This window comes from Pelophylax lessonae (assembly GCF_965119305.1).
Source record: "Pelophylax lessonae genome assembly, chromosome: 10".
NCBI classification, from domain to species: Eukaryota; Metazoa; Chordata; class Amphibia; order Anura; family Ranidae; genus Pelophylax; species Pelophylax lessonae.
In genome coordinates this window covers 165,809,586-165,822,213 of record NC_138777.1, presented here as the reverse complement: position 1 = coordinate 165,822,213, position 12,628 = coordinate 165,809,586, and positions in this window count along the sequence as shown.

The following is a 12,628-nucleotide window of genomic DNA, read 5'->3' as shown; positions in this document are numbered from 1 at the left end:
GTAAGCTGCCATTGTGGCTTCTGTTTAACCTTCAACTGGCATGATGCTTCACGTGATCAGTTATGACACCAGCCATTGGATGGTTTGAAAGTTTTATTGACAGCACAAGCAAATGTGATGGTTAGCAATCCCTGCATAAAAAAGGAATGTAACTGTTTCCTGTAACCATTAAATCAAAGGATTTAATTCCACTTCAAGCAGCAGCATCTGCCTCCGCACCACCGCTGAAATGAAGAACTTAGAAAGCAAGGGCACCATGTCCAAGGGCTGTTCTCAAACTTTGTAGATAAATTTATCAAAATATGCCAAATAGGGGAATACTTTTTGATCCAGGAAGTGCCAGGAAACTGGCAAGGGCGGGGGTCACTTTTTGCTCACCTTACACCCATAGTCACCTCTACACAGGCAACAATGGGCTCTCCAACCACTGTCAGGAAATTAACCGGCACTAGGGACCCTCAGAGAAAAACCTCCACTTCGCTGAGACACTTGTTCCTGAGACTCCATGCTGCCACAAGCCTAACCCCCTCAAGGGACACCACCAAGGACCCCTGAAAAACTCTGACACCGCAGTGCTAGGAGAGGGGAGGCAAAACAGCAGGGCTCCACACCTTGCCCAGCACAGTGTCCAGTAAGCCGCAGAGCCTCAGGAGAACCGCTGTAGTAAAGTTCTGATCTGTTCCTTTGAATACAGACCGTGCTACTGCAGGAAGATAGCTGCTATCTTACCTCTAGGGGCTGCAGAGTGGAAGAGAGCACACTGCATGGGCTAAAGGAAGATGGCCATTGCTTTTCCCGCCCTCCAGAGACCCAGAACACTGCCAGGTCACAGGAAAAATGGGCGTACCGTGGCCAGTCAAGACCCTAGTAAAGACCTACACAAGGGAGTGTCCCAAGGATGTTCTTGCACCCCAAAACCAGCAGTGGACCAGGGGGGGGGGGGTAAGGAGAGCACACAGAACCTTTACAGAAGCTCTAGCACAGCCAGGGAGGTGAACCCGGAGGACCGATCATTTCTTATGGAGCATCCATACTGCACCCTTAGGAGGGAGAACACTTACCAATCCAGGAAATGTGGGCACGCTCCAGACAGAACCCCTCCCCACTGCAATGGGGGGCTGTTGGCCAGGAAAATGCTGTGAAGCAAGCTGGCACCTGGTGATATGCAACCCCGCGAGACAATTAACTCGCTAGCCTCCCCCTTTCCAGGATGAGGCATAGTTGTGGACTACCAAGTGCGTAACTAGGGTCTGCACGCGCTTAAAGGCCAGATTGGGGGGACCACCGGATCTAAATCATTCAGCCCAGCTGTTGATTGAAGATCTCCAGAGATCTGTGCAGAAAAAAAGGAAAAACAGGAGAAAAAAAAATGGATTTTTGTCTTACCGTAAAATCCTTTTCTCTGAAGTTCATTGACAGACGCAGCTCCATATACAGTCAGGTCCATAAATATCGGGACATCGACACAATTCTAATCTTTTTGGCTCTATACACCACCACAATGGATTTGAAATGAAACAAACAAGATGTGCTTTAACTGCAGACTTTCAGTTTTAATTTGAGGGTATTTACATCCAAATCAGGTGAACGGTGTAGGAATTACAACAGTTTATATATGTGCCTCCCACTTTTTAAGGGACAAAACGTAATGGGACAGATTAACAATCATAAATAAAACTTTCACTTTTTAATACTTGGTTGCAAATCCTTTACAGTCAATTACAGCCTGAAGTCTGGAATGCATAGACATCACCAGATGCTGGGTTTCATCCCTGGTGATGCTCTGCCAGGCCTCTACTGCAACTGTATTCAGTTCCTGCTTGTTCTTGGGGCATTTTCCCTTCAGTTTTGTCTTCAGCAAGTGAAATGCATGCTCAATCGGATTCAGGTCAGGAGATTGACTTGGCCATTGCATAACATTTCCACTTCTTTCCCTTAAAAAACTCTTTGATTGCTTTTGCAGTATGCTTCGGGTCATTGTCCATCTGCACTGTGAAGCGCCGTCCAATGAGTTCTGAAGAATTTGGCTGAATATGAGCAGATAATATTGCCCGAAACACTTCAGAATTCATCCTGCTGCTTTTGTCAGCAGTTACATCATCAATAAATACAAGAGAACCAGTTCCATTGGCAGTGACACTACCATCACCATGCTTCACTGATGAGGTGGTATGCTTTGGATCATGAGCAGTTCCTTTCCTTCTCCATACTCTTCTCTTCCCATCACTCTGGTACAAGTTTAGCTTGGTCTCATCTGTCCAAAGGATGTTGTTCCAGAACTGTGAAGGCTTTTTTAGATGTTGTTTGGCAAACTCTAATCTGGCATTCCTGTTTTTGAGGCTCACCAATGGTTTACATCTTGTGGTGAATAGAGTTGAGCGGACACCTGGATGTCCGTGTTCGGAGGGTTCGGACGAACTTTAAAAAAAAGTCCGGGTCTGTGTCCCGGACTTTTGCCGAACTTTTCCCGGACACCGAACCCCATTGAAGTCAATAAGGGCCCGAACTTTCAGACACTAAAATGGCTCTAAAACACCAAAGGAAAGGGCTAGAGTGCTGCAAATGGCAGCAAAACGTAGTTAAGAGCATGGCAAGTGCTCTGCAAACAAATGTGGATAGGGAAATAACTTAAAACAACAAAAAAAACAGAAAAATAAAACAATGTTCTTCATCTCTGAAGGACGAGGCCCATATGGAGTAGGAGGGAGGTTGAGGTGGTGGTGGATGTGGCAGTGTCATAGACGTGCGCACAGGGTGTGCCGGGTGTACCTGGGCACACCCTAATCACCTAGGGCACATTAGCATTATCGCTCTGTTTGCCAGTGAGGAGATGGGAAAGATCTCCCTCGGACCTGCTCTGCTCTATTTCACTTTGCCAGCAGGGAGAGTAATGCATCGGGGCCATGTACATGTAGGCAAACACATGCATATGTATTTAAACTCTGGGGTGCACACCCTAATGCAATAGGCTGCGCACACCTATGGGCGGTGTAGGTGGAAGCGGCGGTGGAGGAGGAGGACGAGGTAGCCAACACTGCTTCTTTTCACAAATTTTAAATGAGGGTACACCCCAAAAGAGTGAGAAAGAGCAAAAATGGAACAATGGGTGGGTAAGGTCGGTATCCATCGCTATTCTGCACAAGGTACGGAAAAGTCCCGTGGGATCCATGCCTGGTTCATTTTAATGAACGTGAGCTTGTCCACATTGTCTCTGGCCAGGCGGCTGCGCTTGTCTGTTATAACGCCCCCAGCCGTGCTAAATACCCGTTCAGATAATACACTGGCTGCAGGGCACGCCAGCACCTCCAAGGCGTAAAGGGCAAGCTCAGGCCATGTGCCCAATTTGGAGACCCAGAAGTTGAAGGGGGCAGACCCGTCATTCACTACATGTAGGCGTGTGCACACATACTGCTCCACCATGTTGGTAAAATGCTGTCTCCTGCTAAGACGTTCCATCTGAGCTGCTGGTGCTGCTGTTTGTTGTGGCGTGCTGACAAAGCTTTTCCACATTTCGGCCATGCTAACCCTGCCTTCTAAGGTGCTGGCGGTGCACTGGTTGCGTTGGCGACCTCTTCCTCCTCCTCCTCTGCCTTGTGCTTCCACTGTGGCCCCGCTGTCAGGTGGGAATACCAGCAGCATCGCGTCTACCAGCGTACGCTTGTACTCGCGCATCTTGCGATCGCGCTCCAGTGAGTGAATTAAGGACGGTACGTTGTCCTTGTAATGGGGATCCAGCAGCGTGGCCACCCAGTAATCAGCACAAGTTAGAATGTGGGCAACTCGGCGGTCGTTGTGGAGACACTGCAGCATGTAATCGCTCATGTGTGCCAGGCTGCCCAGAGGCAACGAAAGGCTGTCCTCTGTGGGAGGTGTATCGTCCGTGTCCTCTGTATCCCCCCAGCCACGCACCAGTGATGGCCATGAGCTGGCCTGGGTGCCACCCTGCTGTGAACATGGTTCCATCTCCTCCTCCAGCTCCTCCTCCTCCTCATCCTCCAGAACTGTGCCCCTGCTGGACAATTGTGTCCCTGGCGTTTGTGTGTGCAGGAACCCACCCTCGGAGCCCCTTGCGAATGACTACCCTGAAAGCCTTGGAAATGTTACCTCCTCATCCTCCTCCTCCTCCTCCTCCTCATCCTGTGCCACATCCTCTTCCATCATCGCCCGAATTGTTTTTTCAACGAGGCATAGAAGTGGGATAGTTAAGCTGAGAACGGCGTCATCGGCACTGGCCATGTTGGTGGAGTACTCAAAACAGCGCAACAAGGCACACAGGTCTCGCATGGAGGCCAAGTTATTGGTGGTGAAGTGGTGCTGTTCCGCAGAGCGACTCACGTGTGCGTGCTGCAGCTGAAACTCCACTATGGCCTGCTGCTGCTCGCACAGTCTTTCCAGCATGTGCAAGGTGGAGTTCCACCTTGTGGGCACGTCACATATGAGGCGGTAAGCAGGAAGGCCGAAGTTACGCTGCAGCGCTGACAGGCGAGCAGCAGCAGGGTGAGAATGCCGAAAGTGCGCACAGACGGCCCGCACTTTCTGCAGCAGCTCTGACATATCGGGGTAGTTTTTAAGGAACCTCTACACCACCAAATTCAGCACATGCGCCAGGCAAGGGATGTGCGTCAAACCGGCTAGGCCCAGAGCTGCTATGAGATTTCGCCCGTTATCGCACACCACCAGGCCGGGCTTGAGGCTTGCTGGCAGCAACCACTCATTTGTCTGCTGTTCCATGCTCCTCCACAACTCCTGCGCGGTGTGTGGTTTGTCCCCCAAACAGGCAAGTTGTAAAACTGCCTGCTGTCGTTTACCCCTGGCCGTGCTGAAGTTGGTGGTGAAGGTGTTACGCTGTCCGGATGAGGAGGCGGTAGAGGATGAGGAAGCGGAGTAGGAGGAGTTAGGAACAGGAGGCAAACTGAAGCGCCCTGCAATCCTCGGTGGTGGAAGGACATGCGCCAAATTGCTATCCGCCTCAGGCCCATCCGCCACTGCATTTACCCAGTGTGCCGTTAGGGAGATATAACGCCCCTGACCGTGCTTACTGGTCCACGTATCGGTAGTTAGGTGGACCTTGGCACAGATGGCGTTGAGCAGTGCACACCTGATTTTTTCCCCCACTTGGTTGTGCAGGGAAGGGATGGCTTGCCTGGAAAAGTAGTGGCGGCTGGGCACGACGTACTGTGGGACAGCCACCGACATAAGGTTTTTTAAAACTGTGCGTCTCCACCAGACGGAATGACAGCATTTCAAAGGCCAATAATTTTGAAATGCTGGCATTCAGGGCCAGGGATCGCGGGTGGGTAGGGGGGTACTTCCTCTTCCTCTCAAGTGTTTGGGAGATGGAAAGCTGAACGCTTCCACGGGACATTGTGGAGATGTTTGGTGACCCAGGTGGTGGTGTTGCTGACAGATCCTCTGTTTGCGGGGTGGCAGGTGCCGGTATCACTACAGATGTGGCTGGAGCGGCCGAGACTGCAGCAGAAGAGGAAGCAGGATGAGCCAGAGACGTTTCTTGGTTTTGAAGGTGTCTACTCCACTGCAGCTCGTGCTTTGCACTTAGATGCCTGATCATGCAGGTTGTGCTCAGGTTGAGAAGGTTTATGCCTCGCTTCAGGCTCTGATTGCACAGGGTGCAAACCACTCGTGTCCTGTCATCAGCACATTTTCTAAAGAACTTCCACGCTAGAGAACTCCTTTGAGCTGACTTTGGTGCGCTCGTTCCCTTGCTGCATTGGGCAGTAGCGGGCGTAGTGTCTAGGGCACGGCCGCTCCGCTTCTGCACCCTGCTCCCTCTTCTGCTGTGTTGGTGGCTCTGTGCGACCACCGCCTCTTCCTCCAAACTACTCAGGTCACCTGCATGACGTTCATTCCATGTGGGGTCGAGGACCTCATCGTCCTCCACATCATCTTCCACCCAGTCTTCTCCCCTGCCCTCCTTGTCGGTCTCCACAATGCTGAACGCCACAGCAGTTGGCACCTGCGTTTCGTCATCATCGGAGATGTCCTGCGATGGTCCTTGCATGTACTCATCTTGAGAAATAAGTGGTTGGGCATCGCTGCACTCAATCTCTTCAACTTCTGGGGCAGGGCTAGGTGGATGGCCCTGGGAAACCCTGCTGATAGAGTCCTCAAAAAGAAGAAGAGACTGCTGTATGGATTGGGGCTCAGACTGCTTGCCTGATTTCCAAGGGGGTGTGGTGAAAGACGGTTGGACATTGGCTGCAGGTGCCAACTCTGACCTTTCTGCAGTAGACTGGGTGGGAGACAATGTGAAGGAACTGGAGGCACTGTCAGCAACCCAATCTACTATCGCCTGTACTTCTTCAGGCCTCATCACGTCTAGAGGCGCATTATGCCCTACCAAATACTGATGCAGGTTCTGTCACCTACTCACACTTGTGGAAGGTGTTTCACTTGTGCGTGTAGCTGGCACAGATCGACCACGTCCTCTCCTTGCAACAGGAGCTCTACCAGCAGCACCACGACCCAGGCCACGGCCCCTATTTGACGGTCTCCTCATATTTCTGTAATTTATGATCTTGCCCTAGAAAGGTGTTTATTGAATAGCGGAACAAAACAACAACAGTATCGCACGGGTGTATCTCACAGTCAAATATGCAAACTATGCCGCAATTTAATGTTTTTTACCCCAAAAGGGTGTATATTGAATAGCGGAATAGGAAAAAGGATAAAAAAAACGGTGTATCTCACACGTACAAACACAGACTAGGCCCCGATTCAAATTTTTTGTACCCTAAAGGGAGGATGAGGAAGAGGAGTAGGAGGAGTTGGAAACAGGAGGCAAACTGAAGCGCCCTGCAATCCTTGGCGGTGGAAGGAGATGCGTCAAACAAATTTAAAAGGTGTATCTCACACGTACCGATACAGACTATGCCGTAATTTAATTTTCTTACACTCCAAAAGGGTGTATATTGAATAGCGGAATAGAAAAAATGTTATAATACGGTGTATCTCACACGTACAAACACAGACTAGGCCTCGATTACAATTTTTTGTACTCTAAAGGCAGGATGAGGAAGAGGAGTAGGAGGAGTTGGGAACAGGAGGCAAACTGAAGCGCCCTGCAATCCTCGGCGGTAGAAGGAGATGCGCCAAACAAATTTAAAAAGGTGTATCTCACATGTACCGGTACAGACTATCCCGCAATTTAATTTTTTACACTCAAAGAGGGTGTATATTGAATAGCGGAATAGGACAAACTTTACAAAACGGTGTATCTCACACGTACAAACACAAACAAGGCCCCGATTACAATTTTTTCTACCCTAAAGGCAGGATGAGGAGTAGGAGGAGTTCGGAACAGGCAGGAGGCAGACTGAAGCACCCTCAAATCCTCGGCAGTATGAGATGCGCCCCAAAAATTGGAAAGGTGTATCTCACACGTACCGACACAGACTATCACGCAATTTAATTGTTTATACCCAAAGGTTTTGATTAAATAGCGGAATAGAAAATATGATCCAAAAAAAAGTGTATGTATATCACACGTACACAACCACACTAAGCCCCAATTACTATTGTTTGTACCCCTAAAGGCAGGATGAGGAGTAGGAGGAGTTTGGAACAGGCAGCACCCTGAAATCTTCAGAAGTATGAGATGAACCCCAAAAACTTGCAAAGGTGGATCTCACACGTACCAACACAGACTATCCCGCAATTTAATTGATCCCCAAAGGTTTTTATTGAATAGCGGAACAGGAAATATGATCAAAAAAAGTGTATGTAAATCACACGTACACAACCACACTAGGCCCCAATTACTATTGTTTGTACCCCTAAAGGCAGGATGAGGAGTAGGAGGAGTATGGAACAGGCAGCACCCTCAAATCTTCAGAAGTATGAGATGAACCCCAAAAACTTGGAAAGGTGGATCTCACACGTACCAACACAGACTATCCCGCAATTTAATTGATCCCCAAAGGTTTTTATTGAATAGCGGAATAGGAAATATGATCAAAAAAAGTGTATGTATCTCACACGTACAAAAGCAGACTAGGCCCCAATTACTATTGTTTGTACCCCTAAAGCCAGGATGAGGAGTAGGAGGAGTATGGAACAGGCAGCACCCTCAAATCTTCAGAAGTATGAGATGAACCCCAAAAACTTGCAAAGGTGGATCTCACACGTACCAACACAGACTATCCCCCAATTTAACTGATCCCCAAAGGTTTTTGATTAAATAGCGGAATAGAAAATATGATCAAAAAAAGTGTATGTATATCACACGTACACAACCACACTAGGCCCCAATTACTATTGTTTGTACCCCTAAAAGGCTGGATGAGGAGTAGGGGGAGTATGGAACAGGCAGCACCCTCAAATCTTCAGAAGTATGAGATGAACACCAAAAACTTGGAAAGGTGGATCTCACACGTACCAACACAGACTATCCCCCAATTTAACTGATCCCCAAAGGTTTTTGATTAAATAGCGGAATAGAAAATATGATCAAAAAAAGTGTATGTATATCACACGTACACAACCACACTAGGCCCCAATTACTATTGTTTGTACCCCTAAAAGGCTGGATGAGGAGTAGGGGGAGTATGGAACAGGCAGCACCCTCAAATCTTCAGAAGTATGAGATGAACACCAAAAACTTGGAAAGGTGGATCTCACACATACCAACACAGACTATCCCCCAATTTAACTGATCCCCAAAGGTTTTTGATTAAATAGCGGAATAGAAAATATGATCAAAAAAAGTGTATGTATATCACATGTACACAACCACACTAGGCCCCAATTACTATTGTTTGTACCCCTAAAAGGCTGGATGAGGAGTAGGGGGAGTATGGAACAGGCAGCACCCTCAAATCTTCAGAAGAATGAGATGAACACCAAAAACTTGGAAAGGTGGATCTCACACGTACCAACACAGACTATCCCCCAATTTAACTGATCCCCAAAGGTTTTTGATTAAATAGCGGAATAGAAAATATGATCAAAAAAAGTGTATGTATATCACACGTACACAACCACACTAGGCCCCAATTACTATTGTTTGTACCCCTAAAAGGCTGGATGAGGAGTAGGGGGAGTATGGAACAGGCAGGCAACCTCAAATCTTCAGAAGTATGAGATGAACCCCAAAAACTTGGAAAGGTGGATCTCACATGTACCAACACAGACTATCCCCCAATTTAACTGATCCCCAAAGGTTTTTGATTAAATAGCGGAATAGAAAATATGATCAAAAAAAGTGTATGTATATCACACGTACACAACCACACTAGGCCCCAATTACTATTGTTTGTACCCCTAAAAGGCTGGATGAGGAGTAGGGGGAGTATGGAACAGGCAGCACCCTCAAATCTTCAGAAGTATGAGATGAACCCGAAAAACCCCAAATATCATTCAGCTCTGCTGCAGGCCACAACTTAATTTTTTTTAACCCAAGGCTGTATATTGAATAGTGGAATAGAAAAAAAGTGTATGATTTGTGAAACCACTCAATATTAGCACATGTGAACTGAACACAGCAGTGTATGATCAGTCACTCAGCAGAGCACAGCTGAAGGAAAAAGGCTGCACACAGTGCCTGATAGAAAAATACTTTTCTCCCTCCTTCTCAGTGGGCAAAAAAGATTGTGTTCACTGCACCCCAAAAAGATTGTTTTCACTGTACCCCAAAAAGATTGCGTTCACTGCACCCCAAAAAGATTGTGTTCACTGCAGCCCACACACAGCAAAATGGATGTGGACCACTGACACCTGCCTATCTCCTATCCCACACCACACAGCAATATCGATTGTAGTTTGTAGAACACACTTTCCCTAAAAATCAGCAGACTCTATCCCTAACAGGATTGATAAGATCGTAGATCGGGTGACTGCAAACCCCACCCCACACAGCAATAGCGATTGTAGTTTGTAGAACACACTTTCCCTAAAAATCAGCAGACTCTCTCCCTAACAGGATTTATAAGATCGTAGATCGGGGGACTGCAAACCTCACCCCACACAGCAATGTCGATTGTAGTTTGTAGAACGCACTGTCCCTAAAATCAGCAGACTCTCTCCCTAAAATGCCTACAACTCGCCCTGCCTAACACACTCCGACCTGTCCCTCAATTCTATCCGGACACAAATGTTTTTTTTTCCTGTCTGTCCCTAATCAGCAGCCAGCACGTTGATGTGTGCTCTCTCCCTGTTCTAAACAGCAGAATGACGCCGCAGCGGCGCTGCCTCGAACTTATAAAGACTTGGTCACATGCTTCAGACGGCCAATCACAGCTACTGATACATTTGCAGGCATGGCTGGGATGGCTTAGGCACACCAGTTAAACGCTTGTTGATTGGCTGTTGAAAGCCCGCCATGAAAAGCGCGCCAAAGCATGCAAAACCCGGAAATAAAGCGACCGAACACGGATTTTTACCCGAATATACAGTAAAGTGTTCGTATCCGTGTTCGGGTAAAAAAAATCCAATTATTCGGTACGAACACGAATAATACAGTCCGTGTTCGCTCAACCCTAGTGGTGAACCCTCTGTATTCACTCTGGTGAAGTCTTCTCTTGATTTTTGACTTTGACACACATACACCTACCTCCTGGAGAGTGTTCTTGATCTGGCCAACTGTTGTGAAGGTTGTTTTCTTCACCAGGGAAAGAATTCTTTGGTTATCCATCACAGTTGTTTTCCGTGGTCTTCTGGTGTTGCTGAGCTCACCGGTGCGTTCTTTCTTTTTAAGGATGTTCCAAATAGTTGATTTGGCCACACCTAATGTTTTTGCTATCTCTCTGATGGGTTTGTTTTGTTTTTTTCAGCCTAATGATGGCTTTCTTCACTGATAGTGACAGCTCTTTGGATCTCATATTGAGAGTTGACAGCAACAGATTCCAAATGCAAATAGCACACTTGAAATTAACTCTGGACCTTTTATCTGCTCCTTGTAAATGGGATAATGAGGGAATAACACACGCCTGGCCATTGAACAGCTGAGCAGCCAATTGTCCCATTACTTTTGGTCCCTTAAAAAGTGGGAGGCACATATACAAACTGTTGTAATTTCTACACCTTTAACCTGATTTGGATGTAAATACCCTCAACTTAAAGCTGAAAGTCCGCAGTTAAAGCATATATTGTTTGTTTCATTTCAAATCCATTATAGAGCCAAAAAGATTAGAATTGTGTCGATGTCCCAATATTTATGGACCTGACTGTATATTGCCTATGTTGAGAGTGGGGTTATATCAGCCAGAACGGCCCATAGGCAGTGCCGAGTTTCTTTTTCTGCCTAGTGTCCTACTCCTGTAAGGGGCGATATAACCCTATCACACCTGGTCACACACCACATCTTATTACAGCATGAATTGTGGTGGCTCTACACATTGCGGTCTGAACATAGAATAGATAATATTTTCTTGAAGTATATTACATGATTATTTCAATACATTAAATATTTATGATGCCATTATAAATACATCAAACTGTTTGTTGTAAAAGCATGCATGGATTCTGTCAGTTCCATTCCATATTTTCTTGATTTTTAATTGTTTTCAATCTAAAAAGTTCCATCTCTGCAGTTATTTATGGAACAGCTAAAGGAAGAAATAAGAATTGTGATTTTTTTTTTTACTTTATTACTATGCTATAAGGGGATCGTGGTTGAAATATGCCAGCAGCTGTGTGTTTTGATATATATTATAAAACAAATTTATGCAGCGCTAGCATCAGTATTAGTAATTAGGTGAAAATATTTAAACCATACAATTATATAGACTCAAATATTCTAAACATAAAGTGCTCGAGTGCTGTGAATCATCAAATAAAACTCGTGTTCGAACGAGTTTTATTGTACATGCCTTATCCTATTTTACGCTTGTAAGTATCCACTTGACTTTTGGAGAAATAAATCAGTCTATACTTACTTCATCATGTACGGCCTTCTTTTTATTTAATGGTGGAAGCGGACCCATACAATACCGGAGGTCATATTGGAGAAAATTCCCTAAAGATCCTGGGCTATTGTGCAATATCATACAAGGTCTTTATATATTGGCAATTTGGTGAGTGGAGAACCGAGAGGGGCACCTTATCACTTTTGAAAGCACCTTATATTTATCTTGGCACTTCAGCACCTTATCTGGATCACAATACAAGGACTTTTATATGCACTTGATATTTATTGTTTATTGTTCACTTGGATATATTTGATGATTCACAGCACTCGAGCACTTTATGTTTAGAATATTTGAGTCTATATAATTGTATGGTTTACATATTTTCACCAAATTACTAATACTGATGCTAGCGCTGCATAAATTTGTTTTATAATATTTTTCTAAGATTTTCTTAGTGTCTACAGCAGCTGCATACACCTACACATTTAATTTGCTTTTCCTATACACATACAACCACATAGACACGATTTGTAGAGCAGGTTTAAATTTGATATTCATAATGTTTTGATATATAGCCAATAAAAAATTAGCAACGAAGAGATCACTCAGCTGCCAGCTTTTCTTATCATGGATTGATATTCATGACTACCTGGGTTACAGTATCACCTTCAGGTGAATAGACAATGGGCAAAAAAAAAAAAAAAAACTGCAAACCCTCCCAGCTCCACTAAGCCTCATTTTTGTAGAAAGGAATGGGAAACAGA